Source organism: Lissotriton vulgaris, chromosome 10 (assembly GCF_964263255.1).
Source record: "Lissotriton vulgaris chromosome 10, aLisVul1.2, whole genome shotgun sequence".
NCBI lineage: Eukaryota > Metazoa > Chordata > Amphibia > Caudata > Salamandridae > Lissotriton > Lissotriton vulgaris.
Genome location: NC_141698.1, coordinates 28,038,024 through 28,065,328, shown reverse-complemented (window position 1 = coordinate 28,065,328; position 27,305 = coordinate 28,038,024). Strand labels below are relative to the sequence as shown.

The 27,305-nt window shown below is 45.8% G+C and overlaps 1 long non-coding RNA gene across 1 annotated transcript in view; it reads right to left on the bottom strand.

The window, feature by feature from the left end:
- Positions 1–230: 230 nt before the first annotated feature.
- LOC147684390 (uncharacterized) overlaps positions 231–27,305 on the bottom strand; it is a 98,187-nt gene continuing 71,112 nt past the window's right edge. Inside the window, exon 4 of the long non-coding RNA XR_015300641.1 lies at positions 231–360. This is a non-coding gene — a long non-coding RNA (uncharacterized LOC147684390). The remainder of the gene's footprint in view (positions 361–27,305) is intronic.

The following is a 27,305-nucleotide window of genomic DNA, read 5'->3' as shown; positions in this document are numbered from 1 at the left end:
TCCGACTTTGTTTCCTGATGGTCAATGTCCGATCTGCCGATAATTACCGGATTTGGCTCCTGGCTGGCAGAGCTGCACTCCAGTGCGGCCTCTTGCGTTGGCCTTCTAGCGCCCCCCCTCCCCCACCCCCCCCACCCTCCCAGTGCCATCTTTAATCCTCTTTCTTTGGTTTATCAACTGAACATAACAACTGAAATTTAAGTTAATCAAAATGAAGGAAACAGCTTCACCAAAAGAAGGACAGTGTGTCCTTTCAAACCAGTACTCAGGAACTGGAGTCATCCGCTGGACCAACTGAGGATCACAAACTGTGTACATGGAAGCTTTCTGCTGTAGGCTATTCCTGCTTCTGGTCTGCACCTAGAAGAGAGATGAAGGAAATGCTTGTAGTACTCATGCGACTGAACAGGAAAATTATGCATATTAATGCAATACCGTTTCTGGGTGTGTTATAATAGTCATGCAAACAGAAGTAGAATAAAAAAAAATTTAAAAAGTTTTCAGGGTGGGATAATCCTCGCCTCCGACTCCTTAATAGAATTCGAAAATTCTAGACACGTTAGCTAGAAATTGTTTTATTCCATGTCAGGATCGAAGACATCGGATTGTGCTTGTTCAAAGTTGTTCAAACATCACTGAAGCTACATCTGATATTGGTTTGTAATAGAAATGTTTGAAAGTTGAATCTGTGGATCAGTCCGCCGCTCTCACAATGTTGCGTAAATGGGAGGCTAAACGTAACGAATTTACTGGTGTCAATAACATTCTGACAGAATCCATTTCAATCATCTTGCCAAAGGGGCCGATGACACTGGCTAAAAGGGTTTCTGGAGGGCAATTAAAAGTTGACCACCATTAGACTGTTAGCAATTTCCTTGGGTATGTATGTAAATGTAAATGTATAGGCATTTATATAGCGCACTACTTACCCGGAGGGTCCCAAGGCGCTTCGACCGCTGCGAAACCCTTCCTGGCTTCCCTGAGAGATGGTCCCTTAATGGGTATCTCCAGGGTGAGACCAGGCATCCCCGGCGGTCTGGTGGGGCCGTTAGTGAAGATGAGGCAAGCTAATGCCCAGAGTTGCCGAGTGTGATCGCTGATCAGAGTGGGCACCGAGGCGAGAGAATTATCGAGTCCGCTGACCCTGGTCCAGAAACCTGCCGCGCCGGGAATCGAACCCTGGTCCCGGGCCGTCCTCTGCTCTCGGGTTGATCCTCCTATTCCTTCAAACATTGCACAATGCAAAGTTTTGGATTATCTGGGAAATTAGGATATGTGATCTGTTTTGAAAATTTCTTTGTTCTCCTAATCAAAGTAACGGATACCCCATTAGGTGAAAATACCATACCTGTTGTTATGAGCCAAAAGGTACCCCAATATAGGCCTAGGTAGTTGCACGACCTTTTACCTACATTTGTCCTACTTTGCTCTACATAATGGCTCTGGTGCTGACCTCTTACCTAGTTAGGTGCCGAGTAGATGTGTGGTTTTCTTCAAAAACTAGCCTAATTAATTATGCATGAGGATTCTTAGTATCACAGAAGGATTACCATTTTCTGCATAATAACTCTATATAAGGGTCACCACTATCATCATCCTTTGCCGACAGGCCCACAGTACCATGACACATCTAGGTAGAACCCCTGAAGGTACATTTTGGGTATATAAGTACCACATCTTCGCTGGGCAAACCGGAGGAAAAAGCTTTCACGCTGACACGGGACGCTGAATTCCCTCCACACAGATACTTCAGCATTCAGTGGTCAGATATCTCTCGCTGGGTCTCCAACTTGAGACCAAGACTGGGTCCTTTGTTATCTCCCTTCAGGTAGTGGGGTTGGCTATTTCCTAGGGGGATTCTTGTCTTTACACCTACATATATGCTAGGTACATTTAGTTAGAGTTCACATCTTAGGAGTACTCATGATTACTGCCATGTATGTATCTATATGCCTGCATATATTAACTGTTTTAGCACCATCATAGAATTCTATCTTCTATTCACTCGGTTGGTGCTTATAATTGTATATATCTGTTTCTGTCTAATAGTTGTTGCAGCACACGTATTTTACACAAGAATGATGTTGGTTCAATAAATACGTATTGAAAACGTCCCCACCGTTTATTCTGTGTATCTCTCTGAGACAAAGTGTGCATGAGTGACTGAGCAAAAAGTACTGCACTGTTTCCACGATCCCTCAGGTGCCAGGGGTTTTCATGTTCGATGGCTGCCAGAAACTATTCACTCCTTGGTAAGGTTGAGGGGATTATAGTGGCACTGTGAGCTAGCTGGTCTACAGACTAACATATCCTTTGGAGGTGTCTGGAATCAGTCTGGACACCATTCACATAGTTTATGTTGTCTAAACACACAGATCCTATATAGATTTGTAAGAACTACACAACACTGTTTTGCTGAAAGTTGTTTCTAACTGAATACCCATCATGACTTTCCTTACGCTGCAGGTGTTCGCGTATGGGTCCCACAACTGCAGAGTGGCCTGCTGAGATTGCAGCGTGCTAGTTGTTCACAGAGAAATACGTTAAATCAAAGGAAGTTAATTCAGTCAGAAAGTTGACAACAAAAGTAATGGGGGCAACCAAGGGATCCAGATCCAGATCCCGCTCGTCGCACCAACCCAACCATCTCCGCCATCCTGAGGAATAACATTTGTTATTAGCTTCTGACCAGGAATTGGATATGAAAGATTCAGATTGTTCCGAAAGGCCCTGCCAAGAACCAGCAGTTCCTGAAATGCGGCAAGGAAATGGTCTCCAAGAGAAGAATCTCTCTAATTGAGTAGACAGACAGGAAGGAAAGAGGTCCATATTACATGGACACCAACGATCCTGTAGCAAGCTGAAGAGTCTCGGGTTTCAGAGATACCTCAAGTTCCAATGGGCCACTACATTGTTCTGGCCTGGGAGATATTCTGGTGTCACTGAGATGCAATGGTGGAGGCAATATTGCCAGAAAGCTCTTGCAATGTCTGCTAACACTTTGGATCTCAAGTCTGCCCCCAGTCTTTTTATGTTTTGTACTGCTGAGAAGTTGTCCATTCTCAGCAGGATACAGCAACTGGACTTGCTGGGAGCTAAAGTTCTTATCGCAAAGGATCCTGCTAGAAGCGCCAAACAGTTTATGTGGAGACTTGCTTCTTCCAAAGACTACCAACCTCCGATGGAGATACTGCTGCATCTGGCTCCTCAACCCCTTAGGCTGAAATTCCACTTTGGTTTCTGGAGTCAGGTAATACCCCTCAGAAGATGTTTAATTTTCTATCAATGGAGTTCTCTATAATGTAATGGAGCAGTAATGATCTCATGTATAGAGGATGCCTAAAGGCCTACTATACTGGCAAGAACTCTCAAGGACACTTTGTCCCTGTGAAGAACTGAAGCAAATTTCTTTCTGGACCGCTTTCAGTTTTTGTTGAAGAAGCAACAGGAGTGCTGTTTAAGAGTCGGCCTGGAGCCCCAGAAATTCTTTGTATTTGTGAGGGAATTAGAATGGATGTCTTCTCGTTCACTAGGAAGCCTAATTCTTGTTGCAGCTGAATTATACAGCTCAGATGCTTTTACAATAGGGGCTCCATTAGGATGTCGGGCGGATCACCACCGCCATGGTGGCGGTGGCGGTGGCGATCTGCCCGACAGAAATGACCGACCGCCACCCTTTTCCCCCCGCCACATTACAATGGCGGGGGGACCGCAATGGAGGGAAACACCGCCCGCCACTTTTCCGCCCCGGTCGCATTGCGGCCGGGGCGGAAAATTATTAATATGGTGGCGGTGTCTATGAGACACCGCCAGCCATATTACAATGGCAAGTGTGCAATGCCTTTCAGCGGCGGCAATGCTGCCACGGAAAGTCAGGCGGTGTTCACTCTGGGGGCCCCCTGTGGGCCCCCGGAGTGAAGACCTAAGGGGGGTGGCACACGGGGGAGGGTCCCTGTGGTACCCCCCTGCATTTGCATAATCAAAGCGGCAGGCACCGCGCGGTGCCTGCCGCTTTGATTATGTAAATGCTGCTAAGCATTTTTAGTATTGTGGCGGGCGGAGCAGAGAGCTCCGCCCGCCACAATACTATAAATACAGGATGTCACCGCCACTGTGGTGGGCACATCCTAATGGTGCGTGCGGGACCCCCGCCCTTAGGGGGCGGGCGGTCCCTTGGAGTACAAGCTTTTGCAGAAGCTTTGCAGAGGCAAAGGACGAGCCCAGCTTGGAGTACAAGCTTTTGCAGATGGCGGGCGGGCAAAGCCCGCCCGCCATCCTAATGGGGCCCTCGGTATTTATCCTTGTCCATGGGATGTCGTTGAGAAATATAATCAGCCGCATGCCTCTGGTGTGTAGATTCTCGACCACTAGGCACTTAACCTTGGTTTTTTTTTTTTTTTTTTTAAATATATTTTTATTGCAGGAATCAGTAGATCATTACAGTAGCGACCAGCATTGTATCATAAGCAATATTAACAGTATAAAGCCCTCTGGCCCCCCACCGTACAGTCCGTACACTGCCAACGGCCCACAACCCTGGGGTCGGGCGGCGAAATGCAATGGGGGTCAGTAGGATGCTGGAGCTGGTCCGGATAATGCACTGTCCGTCATCTGCTTTTTCAAACAAGTCTAAAACCCCCAAAATAAACCCCTCCCCCATAAATGTCTACTAACTAAGAGAAACCCCCCCCCCCACCACCAGCGCCAGGGAGCTAACAACATAGGATTCTGCTATTGGACCCACGGGGAAGGCAATAGGACTGTCAGTACTAACGTTCATCGGGACTCGGGGTGAGTCGCTTCTTCACTTTCAGAGTCGCTGGGGGCACAATAATCCCTGAGGGCCTGCACCAACATTTCCCACTCCAACGCGGCCTCCTGCGCCTTCTCATTACCCTGCCTCCAAGCCAGCTGATATCTCAACGCGCTCTCTCCCGCCGCCCACTTCAAAAGCTCACTGTGCCATCTGCTGCCTGCCGGACCAGCCCGTGCCTTCCAGTTCCTGGTCACCTCTCGTTTAGCAAGGAGGAGCCCTAGGTCGATAAATTTACTAGAGATTTTATTCCTGGGGGTATGGGGGAACCAGTGTAGGAGCCCCACCGCCGCATCCAATGATAAGAGTCTCCCTGTCACCTCCTCCAGGGTCGTCGCTACCTCCTGCCAGTAGGACGTCAGTCCTGAACAGGCCCACAACATGTGTAGGAGGTCCGCCTCTTGAGCCGGGCATCTAGGGCATTCCGCCGAAGCCGTGGCAAAATATCGCCTGATTTTCACCGGGGTCAGGTACGCTCTATGGAGAACATAATAGTGGACCAGTTGGAAACGGGCGTTACGTGTGCCCTTCCAGGCTCGCCTCACCAACTGGGACCAGGTCGTCTCCGGGATCTCCCTACCAATGTCCTCCTCCCAGCGAGTCTTCAAAGTGGTGAGAGGAGCCAATCCCTCGGTAATCAACCTGCCGTAGAGGCAAGTGACCGCCTTCACCGTGCCCGCCGACATCATTACGTACTGGCACACCTGAGATAAGTGGGGTTCCTCCTGCCCGTTCCTCCAGTGTGCCTGGATCGCTCGCGCAATGGCCGAGTGCAGCAGAAAGTCACCCCGGGAGATCCCGAAGCGGTCAATGAGATCCTGAAAGGACAAGAGCGCTCCGTCCTCGTATAGATCACCAACGAGCTGTAAACCGGAATCCTCCCAGGCCGCCAAACGTGACCAATCCCCTCCGTGGGGGAGGGCTGTCAGCATCCCCAACGGTATTTCAGGCGCATATGGAGTTCTCAGGTGGCCTCGGGCGTGGGCCCGATTCCAACACAGGCGGATAGTCCGCTCCTCCATCGACAAGTCCCGCAGGACTAAACGTTGTCGCAGCGCTATAAAGGAGAGAACATGCCTGGCCATACCCGTCCCCCTTCTGTCTTCCGGGCCCCGGAATTCCCTGGCGATCTCCTGGGTGAAGGTTTGGAGCTGCGCCGCCAGATAATACTTCTCAAAGTCCGGCACAGCGAGCCCCCCCTCGTCCTTCGGCCTCATCAAGGTGTTGAGGGCCACCCGCCGTCGGCCCGTTCCCCAGAGGAATCCGACTACCATAGAGCGTAACCGACGAAACGTGGCCGGTGGGATCCAGATCGGTAAAGTCCGGAAGTAATATAATAACCGGGGAAGCGCCACCATTTTGAGCAGAGCGATACGTCCCGCCACCGAAAGCGGCAGCGTGGCCCAAAAGTCCATGCAACCTCGGAGTGCTCGAATGCAGCGAGCAATGTTCCCATCTAGGAGGTCGGGTTGGTCGTGGTAAACAAATACCCCAAGGTACTTAAAGCAGTCGGGCTCCCATCTAATCTCCCTACTTAGCGCAGGGGCGGGGGTACCCCTGCGTACCGGAAAGAGACAGGTCTTAGACCAATTCACTCGGAGGCCCGAAACCACTCCGAACTCCGTGAGCGCCAACTCCGCTCCACGTAAAGCGTCGATCGGGTCCTCTAGGAAGAGCAACAGGTCGTCCGCATATAGCGAGACATAATGCGGGCCCGCCGACGTCCACAAGCCCGTATAGTGGGCACCCGAGCGAAGGTGCAGCGCCAGTGGCTCCACCGCCAGCGCAAAGAGGAGTGGGGACAATGAGCACCCTTGCCGCGTGCCTCGTTCTACCGGATACCGCGATGAAATCAATGGGCCCGCTCGGACCCTGGCCGAAGCAGAGGCATAAAGAACCGCGGTCCATCTAACAAATCCCTCCCCGAGGCCGAATCTCCGTAACACCGTGCAGAGGTAGTCCCACTCCAGGCTATCAAAAGCCTTCTCCAGGTCCACCGACAAGACTACCGGGGACGGGGCATCCACAAATGGTTCCCCTAGCAAACGGAACAACCTACGAATATTCATAGTCGTGTTCCGCCGTGGGATGAAACCGGCCTGGTCCTCATGCACCAGGGAACTCATGTGTCCCAGCAGCCTCGAGGCCAAGATGCTGCTCAGTATTTTGTAGTCTACTGTCAACATCGATAGGGGACGGTAGGATCCCGGGTCGGATGAGTCTCGGCCCGGTTTGAGGAGAGGAACCACCAACGCCTCACACATCGAGCTCGGGAGTCGCCCCAGCCTCTTCGCCTCCCTGTAGACCACCAGTAATCGAGGGGCTAGGAGGTCAGCGTAAGCTGCATAAAAGTCCACTGGTAGGCCATCTAGGCCCGGGGTCTTGTTTCTCGCCATCCGTTTAATGGCCCCGCGGATCTCCCCTAATTCAATGTCGGATCCCAGGGTTTTCGCCACTTCCTGCTCCACTGTGCGGAGCTCCAGTGGGCGAAGATAATTATCAAGCCGGTCTGGGTCACGTGCGGAGCGACTGCGGTACAAACATTCATAATAATGCCGGAAGCAACTAAGAATCTCCGGTTGGGTGCATACTTCGGTTCCGTCTGCCCCACGCATATTTGTCGTCGTTTGGGACTGGCGCGTAGGGTTAGCCAGCCACGCCAACAACGCACTCGACCTGTCTCCCTCCGCAATAGACCGGACCGTATAGGCCTTATAATCAAAACAGCGGAGCCGTTCGACCTCTGCCGCTACCCTTTCCCTCGCCTCCGCCGTTTGTGTTTGCAATTCCGGGTGTCCGGGGCGGCGAACTTCAAGCTTGCGGAGTTCCCGGTCCGCCGTGTCTAAGTCAGCCAGGATGACGCGCCTCATGCCCACCTTCTTAGAGATACAGTAACCCCTCACCACTACCTTAAAAGCGTCCCATTCTAACGCCCTAGTACTCGCGGAGCCGCCGTTGGACGCAAAATAATCCGATATTCTCTCCCCCAGGTCTGCTTTGAAGACACTGTCCTCGAGGATCTCGGGTCGTAATTTCCAGGTGGGCACCGCCGGCGTCCCAGGAAACCAGCGAAGGTCCAGTAGGAGGGGGTTATGGTCCGAGATGGTCCTAGATAAGTACTCCGATCGGACCGCTGCCGAAACCAGTTCGGGCGAACCAAGAAAGCCATCTAGTCTGACATGCAACTCATGGAGTCTCGAGAAATATGAATAATCCCTAGATGCGGGGTGATGCGCCCTCCAAATGTCCGTCAAACCCCAGCGGGTCTGCCAATCCTGACGACCCTTAGCCGTGCGACGGACCGGGGAATCGGGAAGCGGGGGATGCGAACGGTCTATGTCCACATCAACTACGGAGTTAAAGTCTCCTCCAAGCAGGAGGGGCCCGGCAAAGAAGTCGGCCAACGAGCCCGATAACCTGGAAAGGAAGGCAGTCTGGTCTACATTAGGAGCGTATACACAGCAAACGTTCAGGTCCCTCCCCCCTAGAGTGCCCGAGATGGCCACGAAGCGCCCCTCTGGATCCAACACTGTCCTCGTGACTTGGAAGGGGACCCCTGCTCTGATCCATATTAGCGCCCCCCTGGCATAAGCGGAGTACGACGTGGAAAAGACCTGCCCCCGCCATCTACGCTGAAGCGCCGCCCCTTCCGCCTTGTTCAGATGAGTTTCCTGCAGCAGCGCCATTTGCACTCCCCTACGCACTAAGTAAGCGTGGACCTTGTGGCGCCTGGACATAGTGTGAAGCCCCCTTACGTTCCAAGTAACACATTTCAAGTTAGCAACATCAGCCATTGTCCCAGATTGTTCTTGCACAGTCCCCCCATCCGGGTCTCCACAAAGAAAAGACATCAATCCTCCCAGCACTGATGGCGGCCATTTTCCCCAACCAAAACCAAACAACCCAAAAACCAGTCAAACCCCTATCCACCCACCCCAGAACAGGACCCAAACTGCACCATCTAGATCCCATCCAAACCTCGTCTGTCAACAACCCAAGAACCCCCACTAATCCTACGGTCGCCACCGTAGGAAGGCCTTATGGGCCAGGTGCGGGCTGGGCGGAGGCAGTGGGCCCTCGTCGCCCAGGCCACCAGGACTATAACAAGCCCCAACCAGTACCAAAACCTTCCGGGGCAAAAGCAGAGGCCCCCAAACCCTCTCTCCCCCTTTGTCAGCAATAAAGGACGGCAACCGCCTCCCCCCTGCCGGGCCCCCACCCAAAACAAGGCAGTATACCCCGTTACCCTTGTCCATCCAAAAGGTCCTCCACCGATTTCGGTGTGATCACCGGTGTATGGGCACTATCGGCCACTGAGTCCTCCGAGTCTGATGGTGCTCCCTCATCACCCGGGTTTTCTTCCTCCTCGATGGTTTCATTCCGTGCTCCCGACAACTCCGACAATACTTCCAGCACTCCCCTCCGCTCCGATGATGTCTCCGCAGTTGAGGGCCCTCCCGTGCGGCCGCGGCGATTCCTGACCCTCTTGGATCGCCGCCTTTGTTCCGGCTCATCTGCCTGTTGGGACGAGGAGCCAAAGCCATCTTTCCCTGTCCTGTAGAGCTCAAGCCAGACACAGACATCCTCCGGGGTGTCGAAGAACTGGGTTTTGCCATCGACAATGATGCGGAGCCTTGCAGGGTATAGGAGTGAATACTGAATGCCCTCGCTCCTGAGCTCGCGCTTAACCGCTAGGAAGGAGAACCGCTTGCGCTGAGTCTCGTAGGTGTAATCCGGGAAGATGTTCACCTGACTGTTCGCTACTTTGAACGGGCCATTGTGCCTGGCGGCATTGAGGATTAAGTCCCTGTCTCGAAAATGCAGCAGCCGCGCTACCACCGGTCTCGGGGTGCGTCCCTGCTGTGGGGGCCGTGCTGGGACTCTGTGGGCCCGTTCCAGAGTGTAGAAGGAGGACAGTCCTTCCGGGACCACCGTGTCTCGGAGCCAGGTCTCCAAGTATGTCACCATGTCACCATCCTCGATCTTTTCCGGCAGGCCCACCACTCGGATGTTGTTCCTTCTGTTGCGGCCTTCCGCATCCTCCGCCCTCTGTTCCAGGGTCGCAATTCGGGATAGGGCGTCCTTCATCGTCGCAGCCAAGGTTCGCTGCGCCGGCTCCAAGGTTTCCACCTTGCTCTCCACCTCCTTGACCCGGTCTGAAAGTTTGCCATGGTCCGCTCTGAGGAGGCCCAGGCTCGTCGCCACCTGAGCAATGTCCTGTTGGAGGGCCGATCTCGTGGTCTCTATCGCCTCTAGGACACGGTCGAACTGTTGCTGCATCGGCGCGCCACCAGAACTTTTTGGGTCCCCCTGCTCCTCCTTGTCCTGGGCTTCAGAGTCCGAGGCGGTCTGGGTGGATCCCTTGGCCCCTCTAGGTTTCCCCATGCTTCCAGGGGCACTCCGTGAGGGTCCCGGAGTAGGCGTCTCCGCGTGCAGGTGTCGACCACGACCTTCCCGGGTGCTTGTCCTCAATTCGGGTATGGGCGACCTCCTTCTCCAGAGCCTGTGGAGATTCCGCCGCTTCGGCTCACGCCACCGCCACGGCGTCCGAGGGCACCGATGAGGGGGCGGAGACAGCCGTCGCCGAGTCGGGCAGACCCGCTCACCCACTATAACCCCGGGGTGAGGGCCACCAACTCCCTCGGATGATTTGCGGCGCCAGAGTGTCGCGCCTCCCATGTAGGTGGACTGGCCAGGAAGACGTAGCTAGTTGCGGAGTCGCGAGGCGGGCCACCGCTCGGATCACAGGGCGTCCGCTCCCGGTGCCCTCCACTGCGTGGGCACCCGCCCGGCCGTCCAACCGAGTGCAAATCCGTTGCAAAAGGTCCAATCCAATAAATGTCCAATGCCCAGAACAGCCGGGGATGGCGAAGCCGGGCGCCAGTCGCTGCCCGCGGCTCTTCTCCAAGTCAGTAGGTCCTCACAGGGGGACAAAGGAGTCCGGGCGCCATGTTGGGTCGCACTCCGCAACTCCGCAAACTTCGGTTTTACTCCGGAGCAACCCTCGTCCGATCTCCACCAGGGGCCCCGGCAGGTCTCCGTCGGCACGCTCAGCAGAATGCGGGGTCTGGGGTGCCCCGCAGCCTCCGATTTTCAGGATAATCCCGGGCTTAGTCCCGGAGCCGAGCTCTCAGGCGACCATCGCCATCGGCGCCCAAGCCACGCCCCCCTAGGCGCTTAACCTAGGTGAAACAAAATGGGGCGGAGGACAGACCAATGGGTAGCACCTTGAATTCGTACCAACAGCTGTCCCAGGCAAATTGGAGGAACTTCAGCGAGGAGGGAAAATCGGAATGGAGAGGTACTTTGTTTTTTAGATCGAGGCGCACCATCCAGTCTTTGCCTCAGAGGAAATTTCTGAGAAGGTGAACCCCTCTATGTTGAATTGGCAGTGGAGTATCCACACATTGAACTCTTTCAGATTCATGACTAGCCGGGAGCCCCTGCTCTTTTTGGTCACTACAAAGATATTGATTTCTGCGTGTTGGGCTAAGTTCTACGGCAGGATGAGTCATTGCTCTCACTAGACCGCCTCATAACTTTTAAACATACCTATCTGTACCCATGAATAAAGGTAAATAGCTGGGATACATCAAGGTATTTTTATTTCACTGACCTAGATCCCCCACCTCCACTGTCCAGTAGCCTTTATCTAAGAACTCCCTCCTATACTGAGTCCAGCAGGAGGTTGAATCCACCCTGGAGGTACTACCTTTCCAGGGTGGGCAGAGGTAGCTGATGATGAAGCAAGACACAATATTGTGTGTGAGGCTTCCTCTTCCATAAGGAAAATCCCCCATAGTTGTTCTCTTAGTTTCCACCTTCAGTACTCGCTTATATTTTCCATGCGTGTCCAAAGACGATGCACTAAGATGTTGGGCAAAAACACTAATTGTGTTATTAGCCTGAAGCTAACCATACTTTCTTGTGATTACACATTCCTTCACAAGGACCACATCTGTACACAAAGTAGTTCTCATAAGTGCCTGGTAGTGCTATAGCAATGTGTGCTTTTTGAGGCCAAAACAAATGTTTGCTTTTAGCCATGTTTTTTTGTCATAATGTAAAAGACCAGGCAGCTTCCCTCAAAAAGGGTAGGCCTATGGACTTTGTCAATGCTAGTTTTCTTCAGATATTTGATGGACAGAACCCCTGAACGCTGAAGTATTCAAAGCGAGTGAGTAGCTTTTCCATGTTTTGGCATTAGTCTTTGCATTTTGTTTATCCCACGATAAACACAGGCATATAAATCCCAGATTATAAAATAGATGCAGCACTTAATGACCACCTCACACCTATATTGGGCAACTAAAGATCTCTGATAGGTTAAACTTTACTAATGGCAAAAGGCAAGCTACCATTTAATTCACCCAACGGAATAAACATTGCATGTGCATGAGAATGATAGCACTGTATACAAACCTGTAAAAACTTAAATACAAAAGTAAGTTATGCAGACCTGTAGCAGTTAGTTGTGGCATGGTTGCTAAATAGTCCCACTGTTTGTATGTGTCAGCAATGATGCACCAGATGATCAAGTGATTTGCCCTGGAACACACATTTTAGTCAAGTAGGTAAAGAAGGATGAGAACTCGAGTCTCCTAGTTCCACAGGTATCAAATTAATCAGTAGACCACATATTCAACAATTTCTTTTTGTGAGTGGAAATTATTTGAGGGAAAATCTATGGCTTGCAATCAATCATTATTTGTACAGTGCTACAATCAACTGTTAGGGTATCCAGGTGCTGGGTTGCAGGGCTCAGTCAAAAATTCAGGTCAGGTGGTGGTTGATGTATGCTGGTCGTAGGTCGTGGAGGGCTTTGTAGGCAAGTGTCAGTATCTTGATATTGGCATACTTTCTGGAAGGGTAGCCAGTGGAAGTTCCTACCTAAGGTGTGGGTCAGTTTAGGCAGGTTTAGAATGGGTCTACCGCTGATTTAAATTATCGTCTGTAATCTCCTAATGAGTTTGGTGGTGATTACTGCTTAGGGTGCATTGCCGTAGTCCAGCTGGCTGCTGACTAGAGCTTTGGTGACGGTATTCCTTGTGTTAATGGTGAGCCATTTGAAGATTCTTCAGAGCATGTGGAGAGTGTAGAAGCAGGCGGAGAACACAGCATTTATCTGTTGCTTCATGATGAGCTTGCTGTCCAGGATGATGCTGAGATTTGCAGGTGTGATCTGTCGGTGTGGGAGTGGGTCAGAGTTCTGCAGGCCACCAAGGAGAAGTGTTGTTGCCAAAGATAACTACTTTGGTCCTGTCAGTGTTTAACTTCAGACAGTTGGTCTCCATCCAGTCAGTGACATTTTTCATGCAGTTGTAGAAGTTGGTCTTCGTGGTGGTGGGGTCTGCGGAGAGCAAGAGGATGAACTGGATGTCGTCGGCATAGGATATAATCTTGAGCTCCTGGGGTCTGTCGATGTCGGCTAGAGGTGTCATGTAGATATTGAAGAGGGTGGGGCTGAGGGATGAACCTTGAGGGAAGCCGCAGATGGTACCCTTGGATTCTGAGGCGAAGGGAGGTAGGTAGATTGATTATCTGAGTGCGATTCATCTGAGGGTGTCTCCTTGAATTCCGATGTGGTGCAGTCTCTTGGAGTGTGGTGGGATATGGTGTTGAACGCTGCTGAGAGGTCGAAGAGGATCACGACTGCCAATTCTCCTCTGTCAAGGAGGGTGTGGATGTCGTCAGTGGCGGCGTTCAAGGTGATGCCGGTGCTGTGGTTGGCGTGGAAACTGAATTGGGAGCGTCCTACAAGTTGTTTTTCTCCAGGTGTTCTGTGAGCTGCGGGTTGATGACCTACTCAATGACTTTGGAGGGTGAAAGAGATTATCGAGATGAGAAGGTAGTTCTGAAACTCGATGATGTCATCAGAGGGTTTCTTGAAGAGAGGTCTGACTTCAGTGTGTTTCCATGAGTTTGGAAAGGTGGCTGTGGTGATGGATGCATCGAGTATGGTGGTGAGATGGTGGATGATGTTCTCACTCCTGAGGTTGAAGAGATGGTGGGGGCAGGAGTCAATGGGTGCTACCGAGTTGATTGAGTTCATGATGGCAGTGGTTTTCTGCGTGGTGAGCTGTTCTAATGTGGTGGGGGGCTTCCCGTTGGAGCGATGAGGCCGGTGGGTTGGGGCTCGAAGTTCTTGAAGATAGTGGCTATCTTGTTGTCGAAATGGTCAGCATGTGTGTTGCAGAGTTCCTGTGAAGTTGGGATCATGTTCTTTGTGGCTGTAGGGCAGGAGAACTCTGCCAATGCTGAAGAGTTCTATGGTGTGGTTGGTGCTTGCTTCGATGCGGTTTGCTAGGACGGCTTTCTTCATGTCTTTGAGTTGTTGGTGTTATTTGTTGAGGGCTGACTTGAAGTTGGCCCTTAGTTATACAATAATGGGGTAACCCGACAGACCTCTGGACCAGGGAAAATTACAGTACAAGAAACAATGGTCACAGTGGTGTACAATTAAAATATAGAACCCAACATCACCATGTAATCAAATCTTACAATTGCTTACATTAAAAGCATGCTGATTTATTCAGTGAAACAGCATGATTAGTCTGTACATTTCTATATACAATACATGTGCTCCAGGTGGAGGTGAAAAGAAGGTGCTCAAAAAGGAAGGTGTGCACTTGTGAGGGTCGAAAAGGTCATATGCAAGTGATGCACATCAGAGGACTGATAGAAACCTATCCAGCAGCATGAAGGCAAAATTTACATATGGACATAGAAACATTATGACATAGATAATTAATATCTCGTCTGTACTCATCGGCTCAGAAAAAAACGTTGATGTTTCCACCCCCTAACTCTTGTAGATAGATTAATCCTTACATTGGGGTCTTCCTCAGGACAGGAGGGGGAAAGGGAGACACCATTAACAACTGTCTTGCAAATTCAGATGGTCAATTTCAAATTGATAGGGCCCGTAGGCTCCAACGTCAAAGAGGTAAGAAGTGAGCCAATGAATTAGTTAATGTGGCAAACAAAGTTCGCATCTCCCAAGTCTCACCATTATGGAAATAGTAGAGCTTCATGGGTTGTACAGTTGACTCCCGATACATCTGGGAGACTGTTAGAAATCGTGTACAATAGTTTTTTCTTTTTTTTAACCTTTATTTACCATTTTTCTTTCATGTACAGTTTACAACAATTTGGATAACAAATCTGTTGCCTGCGGACAATTTTCAAACATTGCTTAATAGGACATACATGGAAAGTAGATTCATTATAAATCAATATCAAATTACCAGTCAAATCGTGTACAATGTTAACCAGAAACTAACTGGTGTTCACATGGAATCCAGGTACCCGTAATATGTATTGTATTAGTCCTGTTACATCATCAGGGTGATAGACTACATCCAACCTGGCCGTGCTGTCTGAGCGCCTTCAGACACTGATTCACTGACACTGTGACCATTGTTTCTTGTACTTGTAGCTGGCTCTGCCTTTGCTGTCTACGCTGGTGCACCATCCTCTCTCCAGTTGTCTGCAGCTTTGTTTCATTGTCCTGAGGTCTGGTGTGTACCAGCTAGCTAGCTTGGTGGATCTACATGTCTTGGCTTGTTTGATGGGTGACTAGGTCAGCGGCGTTGATGATCCAGGTGGGGAAGTTCAGTACTGCTTGATTTAGATTGGTTGTGGGGTCAGGCGGAGTGGTGTTGAGGGTATCCATTAATTGGGTCTGTGACACTTTGATCCAGTTGCAGAATGGGGCATTGGGGAGGCTGGTGGAAATGGCTGGTGATCCTGCGATGGTGAAATGGGATCACTGAAAGAATATCGATGACAAAAATATAGACTTACCAAAATATCAAGTAAAAAATATAGAATGCAAAAATATCGACTCTCTATCTTCAAACAGGAAAGTACAAAAATATTGAATCAAAAATATTGTTGTAAAAAATATAGTTAGTCAAAATATCGAATTTTTTAAATGTATTAAAAGTAATTGAAAATTAATGAAATAATAAATATAATTAACTTAAACATACTTAAAATACTTAAATAACCTTAAAATTAATAAATAATCAATGTAACTTAAAAAAACCAATTTAATTTTGTAATACATACAAATATATATATATATATATATGCTGTGTGCCGCTTCCTCGATGGTACAATAAAGAAAAGATTGCTCACTGCACCTGAGGTCTCCTTCCTTCTTCCTGCGCAGCGGTCTCCAGCATTGGGCTCCGGGCGAGAGGTAGCTGGGATTGTTTCATATATATATATATATATATATATATATATATATATATATATGTCCGCTCAGACAACACCACAAGTACGAGTCACTCTCAAAGCGGGTGCCAACAACGCGATGGTGTCCGCGTCTACAAATCCAAGCTCCAGTTCCTTCAAACATACCCAGCCGGGTTGGAAGGAAAGTCAGCACTCACGAAAACAGCAGCAGCAGTTTCAGCAGAAAAAAATTATTTATCGAACAAACGCGTTTCGGTAATGAGTTCCCTTCGTCAGTGTTAACATCAGAATGCGTTACGCGGCACCATTATCTATGTTTGCAACCATTATTGAAACAAACAACGGACTAAGGTAATTGCACTCAAAATGCGCGCCATCTTGACTTGTGTTCAAATTGCATAGATAACCATAGAAACATTTCGCATTTCTTTTAGTTTCAACATGCATGACATTTGTAACCATTCAATATTTCTTCGACATATAGCACATATCAGGCAATACTTGTCTTAAGAACGGTTCTTAAATAAATAATTATGCCGTGGATCGGCTACCCATAACTGCATCCTATGAGAGATTGAATCCCACATCAATACTGAATACAATTATTCATAAAACACCTCTCTGAGCAAATTAGCATTATCCAAGACAATGCTCATTATATACAAGATGTATCTAATTTAAAGTGCTATTTTAAGCAGAATCTAGCCGTGGATCGGCAATTGCGGCCTATCTGGCCGCTAACATCTCAGAGTAGTTTGTCGACAATTTTATATAATATAATAATTAATCAATTAAAAATACAAATAACAATTTATCATTATAAATAATTACCTATTAATGCAAATTATTTACCAATTAACAATTAATTAATTAACAATTAAAAAATAATTAAAAATTATAACAAAACAAAACCAATAAATAAATTAAAATATTTAATTAATTACAATTAAATTACTTCCCACCCTATTCCCCTACAAACCCACAATCCGCAACAGAAAATAAATTTAATTAAATTAAAATAATTATCAATTAATCAATTAATTAAAATAAATTACCAATTATATTTAATTTAATTACCATTTACATATTTTATTATCAATGAATTCAAAATAAATACCAATAAATAAATTAAAATATTGAATTCATTATAATTAAATTACTTCCCACCCTATTCCCCTATAAACCCACAACCCTCTACAGAAAATAAATTAAATTAACATAATTAGCCAATTAATCAATTAATTAAAATTAATTACCAATTATATTTAAATTACCCAGTAAAAATTTAAATATCAATTCATTCTAAATAAATACCAATAAATAAATTTAAAAAATTTAATATTTATAATTAAATTACTTCCCACCCTATTCCCCTATAAACCCAAAACCCGCTACAGAAAATAAATTAATAAAATGAACATAATTATCAATTAATCAATTAATTAAAATGAATTACCAATTATATTTTAGTTAATTACCAATTAATAATTAATTAACAACTAATTCAAAATAAATACCAATAAATAAATTAACATATTTAATTAATTATAATTAAATGACTTCCCACCCTATTCCCCTATAAACCCACAACCCGCTATAGAATTATATTACGCAAAAATTAAATACCATAAAATTAATTAATTAAAATAAATTATAAAATAAATATGCACTTTTCACACACATACTAACACAAAAAACACTTTAAAAAATTGGATACTATTAAAAAATTTATATTAAATTATTTACCTCAAATTCGATATTTTTGTTGTCTATATTTTGTCCAATCAATATTTTTGTTGTCTATATTCTGTCCAATCAATATTTTTGTTGTCTATATTCTGTCCATTCTATATTTTTGTTGTCTATATTCTGTCCATTTGATATTTTGTCCATTCTATATTTTTAATTCGATATTAATGCTATTCTATTCGATATTTTTGTAGTCCATATTCTGTCCATTCGATATTGTGTCCATTCTATATTTTTAATTCGATATTAATGTAACTCGATATTAAAAACTCGATATTTTGAGTGTATACCGGTGAAATGGATGATGAAGCGGTCAGTCCAGGTGAGTTCTGTGGCATGGCTGTATTGTTCCAAGTGGATTTTGCTCAGGAGTTACCAAACACATAACTGGACTGCACATATAACGTATCTGAAAAATTGAAAAGAGGAAGAGGGCCACTCTAAACGGAGCATAATTTGGTCCAGTGTAGTGGAAAGCCAGAGGGAAAAGATGCTTTCTTAATAAGAGAAGACAAATATTTGCACTGAGAAAAAGTTGCCATAATTTGTGTAGATATTTTTGAATAGGTGAAGTATTTCTATCACTAGACCCCAAACACAGAAAATGTATTAACTGCAGGCTTGCTAGCACAAAGAATAGTTTTTAGAGCAAATGGGGAAACCCAGTAACCAGGGCTGGACAGTAATGATATAAAAGGTGGTTCCCCCGGGGGAAGCGTGGCCATTCACTGCCACAGCAATAGAGGTAGAATTGAGATAAAGAAACCCCTCAAAGCAGTAGGTTTGCCATATAATTTTTGTATAACCTCATCATGAATATATATATATATAGATACATAACAATTATTATGCATTACTCATATCTTAAAGATAAGGTGCTCCTAGAAAGTGACGGCGCAGTGAGAGTGATTATTGGTGAAAGAAGTGCATACATGCTATGTACAGAGATATATGTGTGGCTGATAGGGATAGTAGAGTGTATGGAATCAATGTTCGGCAAGAAAGCATTGATATCCACCATCAAATTAAAAGACACTGTCCACATATGTTGTTTTGGTGACGTTTCAACGCCTGAGTTTATAAGGTTAGGGGGATCATCAGGACGTAAAATGTTCAGGAAGCACCTATAAACAAAAAGCTTGTATCAATTTCAATGCATTTAGCGATTGGATTAAAAGAATGGTGTGGCTTGTATTGCATACTGAAAAAGTATGGCGGGGGTAATACAGTCCAATCTAATTCCAAGCTATAACAGATGAACTAACTTCAAATTGGGTGCTAATTCCACTGAAAAAACCCAATATATTGTGTGTGGTAAGACTAGGTTGTCCATATAATGATATGCTATTGGTTCTGGATACACATTTATTTCTAGTGTCTGGTAATCATATTAGGATCACTTTGTTTCACTTTTTGTCACTTTAAAGGTCAGCAACCCACCATAATACAGCGTGCAAAGGTTGGAAATCCCTATGAGGTAACAGAGCCCAGGATTAATATCACTCATGAGCCAATTTAAACTGAAAGTATTGCTGTGCCCCAGCAATTATGTGAAACTCATAGGATTAGAGTTTGAAACAGTCACAGTACTGTTAAGCGTCCCCCAAGGAACGGAAATGCCTAATGTAACTCACAAAAAAACAGATACAGTCCTTAATGCCTGTGGCATCTGAAAAATGAGCCCCTTCTTTGAATATGTGCGGTGCCCTCAGATAAACAACCTGTGCTTTGGATAGAAAGAAACCAAGACGTTATCTCTAGTGCCTGGCAGAAGGCCCAGAACACCGGGGTCTATGTGAAGGTCATGTTAGTTAAAAAAGGCCCCATTATCTTGTATGTAACAGATACATTTCTATTTTGAGGGGTGACAGTGTGGAATCTGGGAGACCATGGGGCAGTGCGTTACCACCATCCAGATGCAAGAGTATGAGGGTTTGAACAGCAGTTCTGAAGTCACTTACTAAAAGAAATGGTTACACATTCTTAAGAAGAGAGAGCTGGTGCCAAGCTGTCTTTGTGTTTTTTGACTGTGTGTGAGGTTGGTGTACATTGAGAAATCAAGTGACTTAACATTCATTGAATGGGGTTCAAAGCCATCAAGATTCAAATCATTGAGACAAGTTTGCACTGTTTGTTGATCTTGGTAAATAACAATAATTTTATGTTGGCTGTGTTGAGCTACAGGTAGATGCTGAACATCCAGACCTGGATGATGTGCAGGCAGTGTTTGAGGCGTTGGATGTCTGAAGCATAGGAGAATTTCAGGAAGAGTTGAGTATCACTAGCATATCGGTGAATCTTGATGCTGTCATATGTGCGTAGAACATCAAGCAGCACTGTGTAGTGGTTGGAGATGACAAGGGACAGCATCCTATACAATATTTTTTAAAGTTCTGCCTTTGTTTGCTTTAATACTCACTTAGGAGTAGGTTAACAGTTTCACAATACTTTTCAAGTGGTTCCTTCTTATACTTGCTGTTTTAAGAGTTTACATATGAGTGGAAGACATACTGTTTTGTTCTGATATTCAGTTTTTTATAGACCTTGTCAGACAAATATTGGTTGTGTCAGTGAAATACTGGCCATGTGGCACAAAAAAATCAAACAATTTAAGAGCTGCCCCATGAAACCAGGATAAGTTCAACCCATGTGTGGAGGCTAACATACAAATGGTCCTCTCAGATGCAAGTCACCATACTAGCATGGATACACGAATGAGGCACATCACAGTTGTCTTCCGAATTCTTTAGGCCACAACAACATTTTGCTCTTTTTTACTGCTTATCGTCAAATAACTTTTTATAATCAAATAAAATCGTTTTCCTTCCGAGTTGCCTCCACTTTCACCTTTCTTCCTCTCCATTTTTCTTTTACCGCCAATAACATTGAATTATTCTTTACTTCTGCATTCATTTTTTCTAATCCTCCCCAAACCGTTCTACCCATTCTTGGTTCCCACATTTACTTTGATTCGTCCTCATTTTTTCTCCCCTTCACATCCATTAACCTCCAGTTTCTCAGCTTCTTGCCTTATCATGTTTGTATGTTTATATCTTGCCTTATTAAGTAATTATAGCCTTAGTCATGTCCAGAATTGACGACGTCAACTCGCTCTACATGGGTCTTACCAAAGTTTTTTGCGCAGGCTCCAGCTAATCCAAAATCTGGCTGACAGGCTGATAAACAATCTGCCCAAACATGGCCACATCTCCCAGGTGACCATGGAGCTACATTGGTTGCTAGTTGCACAGAGAATTATGTTTAAAGCTTGTTGTATGGTCTTTAAGGCCCTCTACTTGAATTACCTCACATTTGTGAAATCTCAGATCATAAAATACTGCCCTACTAGAGTACAAAGGGGCATTTATGTCAAAAAATGAATTTTGCGATTCTCAAATAGCATTTTTTAGCGAATCGCTGTTTGAGAATCGCAATACGCAATCTAAATAATGAATCTCAAAAAAATAGTGATTTCTTAAAAATCACAAATTTAAATAGCGATTTCTGAAATGGCGATTTCCTAATTGCGAATTCGCAATTAAAAAATCACAATTTTGCGAATCTGATATTCAGGTGCAGCTGGGTGACATCACACCCAGTAAGTGTGACTGCCCATGCTGATCCTGATTGCCTGAGGGTGTGTCAGAGGCTGTGAGAAGAAGCACACCACTCTGAACTGCTACAAAACCAATATACATGGAGCCACAGGAGAAGGATAAGGAGGCAGCTGGCAGGAAAAGGAAACACAAATTCAGTGAGCAGGAGATACTAATTGAGGAGATGGTTAAAAGCCATGAAGTTCTCTTTGGCAAGAAATCCCTGAGCCTCAAAAGAGGAAAATATGGCTGGACAAACAGGCTAACGTGAATGTCAAAGGTGTCACACAGTGCTCCATTGGTGACCTATGCAAGCGCTGGTATGACATTCGCTCACGGTCTAAGGACAAGGTTGCCATCAGGCTTGCAGAGGCGAAGAAAACTGGTGGGGGTACATTCAGAGCCTGAATCCACACCACTTGAGGAGCTGGTGGAGTCCACCCTACAGCCTGAAAGCATCAGCAGGGTTGCAGACATCGACAGCTCAGACACGCCCAACACCAGACAAGGTAAAATGGATGTTAAACCCATTACCAACTTAATAACACACACAGGAATGCCCCAATAACGAAGTAACAATGCAACTCCATCCCACATTTCCAGCCCACCCAGCAGTGCATCATGAGAGATGTAGTCACAAACATAACACAGTTGACCAATGACACACAGCAATGTACCAGCAGTTGACACAAAATAGTAAAGCCAAAAATATAAAACAGCACTTGGGTAACCAAAATGCAAAAAAAATTGTTCAGCGAACAATGGAAAGTAGAACACACAATAAGTAGTGCTTTTGTATTTACAGGTGAACCTGAAACACAGGGTGACAACTGAAGTGGAGGAGGCACACACAGACACAGGGCCAGGCAGGGGGAGTGGACATAGAGCAGACAACACCTGCCCTACAAAGACACAGTCACATTGTGTCTCCACTCCCGGTGTTCGAGGGAGAACCCGAAGCCACAGAGGATGAGGCACATACAGACCAAGAACAGCTTGCACAGCAGGAACATGATCATCCCCCTATTCACCGTGGGGACGAGAGTTGCAGGAGACGCAGTCCAAAGGCACAAACCAGCACAGACGCAGGAGAGGATCCTTCCGTTTTCTCCGGCCTGGAAGGCACAATGGTGAAGGTCACAAAACCGATGAGGGACATAAGGCCTGTGCAGACAGCATCAGAAACATGACTGTAGCAATCCAATAACCCTGTGCCACAATGAAAAGGGACCATGCATCCAGACGCATGGGGAAAACAACGTCTGTTCACCCGTCTGGATATATATAGCAAGTCGGTCAACCGGTTGTCAAATGCCCCATCGGTACTGTCACGACGCACAGTGACCATGCAGGTAGAAATGGCACACTGAAGCCAGGATGTTGCCTAAGATTTTGTGCAGGTCTCCAATGCAGTTGACCAGCTGAGGACAGCTAACATAGGTGGCAGAGGTCTCCTGGGGGCAGGGGGTAGGGGACAGTGAGGAGCTCTCCAGCCGAAGTAGCATCACCCCACCTATTTCAGAACCCAGACGGCGGAGTGTGAGGCAGGGAACACCATCAGATGCCGCAAGGGGCAGCAGTCAGCACCCTGAGCGTGCAACTGCAGGACGTGCACGTAAGAAATGAACTGAGTTACAACAGCTGAATGCTAATGGATGAAGTAACCTATAGCATGAGGACATGTGTAAGCATATTACTCATGCACTGTGCACATAACATGTGCAACAGCAAGTGCCACAAATAAAGTGTGTTTGCAGGCTGTGTGAATGCAATTGACTTGACGCCAAGGTACATTAAAGCACAGTCATTCTCAAATCATTATTTGCATTGTGTCATCACTAGTCGCCTAGAAATAGTTGTGTGTTATTTCATCACACTTCTGTCGGTCCTCAGCTACCCCTACACCACCTGCTGGTCTGCAACGTGGACCTGGTACCTCATCCTCATCTGATTCGGTATCTGTGAGTTCCACTGGTATGCCTTTTCTTGTCACAATGTTGTGCAGCATGGCACAAGTAGCCACAATCTTGCAGCAGGTCTCTGGGCCATATAGTAGTGCTCCTCCACTTTTATGCAAGGAGGCGAACCTGCTCTTCAGTATACCAAATGTCCGCTCAATTACACGGCGTGTTGACTTGTGTCTACGATTGTATCTTCGCTGTCTTTGATTAGCGGGATTGAGGTACGGTGTGAGGATGAAAGACATATGGTTAATCACTGTCCTCTCACTTCAGCCCTTAACTGTATGTAAGAGTGCTTGACACTCATTTACCTAGCAGGTAGTACTCGCGAAATTTGCTCCCAGTGAGACGTGTGTATATCCCACTATGTCTAAAAATGAAGGAATTGCGTGTTCTGCCAGGGTATTTTGCCACTATATCCGTTATGATATATTTTGCATTGCAGATGACCTGTATTTTGAGTGAATGGAATGATTTGCAGTTTCTGAATACGTACTCATTGTTTGAGGGGGGTGAGAGGGCTACATGGGTACCATCTATGCAACCAGTGACATGGGGAAAGTGGGCAATCTGGTAGAAGTCCAGTTTGGTTTGCTGCAATGCCTGTTGTGTGGCGTGGAATGTGATGTGATGATGTAGCCACTGTACCATTGCATGCAAAAATGCATGGAAGAAGCGCAACAGCAACTCTGGGAGACCCCTCCTGGGATGTATGACATCACAACGCATGCTTTTACCACGCATGCTTTTACATCGCAACTTTTACAACGCATGCCTTTACAACGCATAGTGTTGAGGAATTGCTGGATAGCGAATAGTTTAATTTACTATTCCAACTCCAGTCCTTGTGGATAGTAGGGAAGGTGTTGGATAGTAAATTAAATCTATTCCCTATCCTAGAGCGCCCCCCAGAAGAAGAAGACAATGCCTATCCTGCAGCCAGCGACTTCCAGAACCCGAGGAAGACTGCCTGCTCTTAGAAAAAGACCAGAGACTCCCGAGGACAGTGGCTCTGTCTCCAAGAAACCTACACAAAGGACTACGGATCTGCAAGTCCTTTCCACTCTGCACTCGATGTCTCTGGCCCATGTCCAAGTGGACCACCGACACAGAGCAAGTTCCCAGGTGATCCTGATCTCAAGTCCAGTGTTGGCTGACTCCTCCTGGACTCCACGACGCCTGCAGCCTGAATCCAGAGGCTCCCTCTGACCGCAACAGGCACCGGTAAGAAGAATCTGACGTCTCAGGCCGCCCTTGCCCCCAAAGCCCCTCGGCCTTGGTGAGCCAAATCAACAGTGCCCCTACGACTTCCTACATCTATACTTGCCTCTGTTGTTGCTGGTCTCCCTCCTGCAATATCCAGTACGACGCCTGCAGCCTGTTAGTTCCAAGTAAGTTCTCCAATGAAAAGCATTGGGTGCCCAATGCTGGATTTGCACCCTGCACTCGGCCACCCCTATGCGCCGGTGGTGTATGTTTGGTGCTGCTTTGTGCCCAGCCTGTACTTGATCTAACCCCCTAAGCTTTGCCCCTGCAACCAATTCACCTACCTACAAGCAGAGTGTCTTTGAGCACCCCCAATCTCCACTGAAACGCATTGGGCCGAACTCCAATTTTGACCTCTGCACCCGGCTGCCCCTCTGACACTGGTGGTGCAGTTTTGGTACTCCCCCGACCCCCTTGCTGACCTTTGGTCCCGAAGACTGCAGCTGTAAGTTGGATACTTGCCTATCTAACCGAATTATTGTTTTCCTCCATAGGATAACACTGAACTCTTTAAAACCGCACTAATGGGCTGATTACAATTGGCCTTTCAGCCCCTTTGACAGGCTGTCGGTGGCAGGTTCCCCGCTATTGTAACCAATTTTATCTCCTGCCATATTATGATGGCAGATAGACGTGTGGTGGTCATAAAGACCGACCGACGCTCATCCGACGGGCTCCTTGAGCCTGCCAGTGCGGCCGAGGGGATCATAGTCCCTACCCGCCATAGGAATTACAATCTCTCTTTCTGCCAGCCGTTTCATGGTGGGTAACCCGCCATGAAAAGGCTGGCAGAAAGGGACAGTGGGGTCCCGTAGCAGGCCGCTCTTCCCCCTTGTCCTTGGTTATGGGTGTTGGGGGACACCTATGGTGCCCCCTACATATCACAGTACCATGTGGCAGGCACCACATGGAGCCTGCCACGTAGTGCAGGGGGTACACAGACAAAATATCGAGTTGGAAATATCGACCTACCATAATATCGAGTCTGAAATATCGATGGAGCATAATATCGAAGGCAAGAATATCGTTGGACAGAATATCGACCCTAAGGTAAGTAATATCGAAATTCTTAATATCGATGTAAGTAATATCAAAGTTAGTAATATCGATAGCATATATATCGATGTTACTAATTTCGATGACACTAATATCGATATTAGTATTATTTTATAGTTTTTTATTATCTATGTGTTATATGTTTAACTTAAGTATTTGAAATAATTACTATTATATGTGTATTAATTTTATATAATAATAAATTAATTTATAAAAAAATGGTATATTTTAGTACCGGAGCAGGGGTTGTGGGTTTATAGGGGAATAGGGTGGTAAGTAATTTAATTATGGTAAATTGATTATTAATTAGTAGGATTTATTAATAAATTATAATTAATTGGTAATTAATTGTCAATAATTGGAAAATAATTTTAATTAATTTATTAATTGATATATATGTTCTGTAGCGGGTTGTGGGTTTATAGGGGAATAGGGTGGGAAGTAATTTAATTATGGTAAGTAGATTAATAAATAGTAGGATTAATTAATTATAATTAATTGCTAATTATTATTAATTAATTTGAAAAAAATTAAATTAATTGAATAATTGATATATATATGTTCTGTAGCGGGATGTGTGTTTATAAGGGAATAGGGTGGGAAGTAATTTAATTATTGTTAATTAGTTAATAATGAGTAGGAATTATAAAATAAATTTAATTAATTGGTAATTAATTTTAATTAATAGTTAATTAATTTTAATAATTTGCTAATTATTTTTCTTTAATTCATAAATGGATAAATGTTTTATGTTGTGGGTAGTGGTTTTATAGGGAAATATGGTGGGAAGTAATGTAAATTTAAATAATTAATAATGTATTAAAACTAATTGTATTGTTAATAATATCATTGTTAATTAATTATTAATTGGCAATTAAATATTATTAAATGGTATTAATTTAAATTTTTTGTAGGTTAAATATATTTAGCTAAGCATGTATTTTATATTTATGTATAGGTATTGTATATAGTTTATATTTATTTATTTGTTTATTTTTTTATAATTAGAAAAATCGTTTATTTATAAGTATGTTATTTTAACCCTTATACTATCCAACACTTTCCCTACTGTAGCACTCTCTGGAGTTGGAATAGTATTTTTTACCCCTATGCTATCCAACGCTTTCCCTATTGTTGCACTCTCTGGAGTGGGAATAGTAATTTTTACCCCTACGCTATCCAACGCTTTCCCTACTGTTGCACTCTCTGGAGTGGGAATAGTAATTTTTACTCCTACGCTATCCAACGCTTTCCCTACTGTTGCACTCTCTGGAGTGGGAATAGTAATTTTTACCCGTACGCTATCCAACACTTTCCCTACTGTTGCACTCTCTGGAGTGGGAATAGTAATTTTTACCCCTACGCTATCCAACGCTTTCCTACTGTTGCACTATCTGGAGTGGGAATAGAAATTTTTACCCGTACGCTATCCAACGCTTTCCCTACTGCTGCACTCTCTGGAGTGGGAATAGTAATTTTTACCCCTACGCTATCCAACGCTTTCCCTACTGTTGCACTCTCTGGAGTGGGAATAGTAATTTTTACCCGTACGCTATCCATTGCTTTCCCTACTGTTGCACTCTCTGGAGTGGGAATAGTAATTTTTACTTCTACGCTATCCAACGCTTTCCCTACTGTTGCACTCTCTGGAGTGGGAAT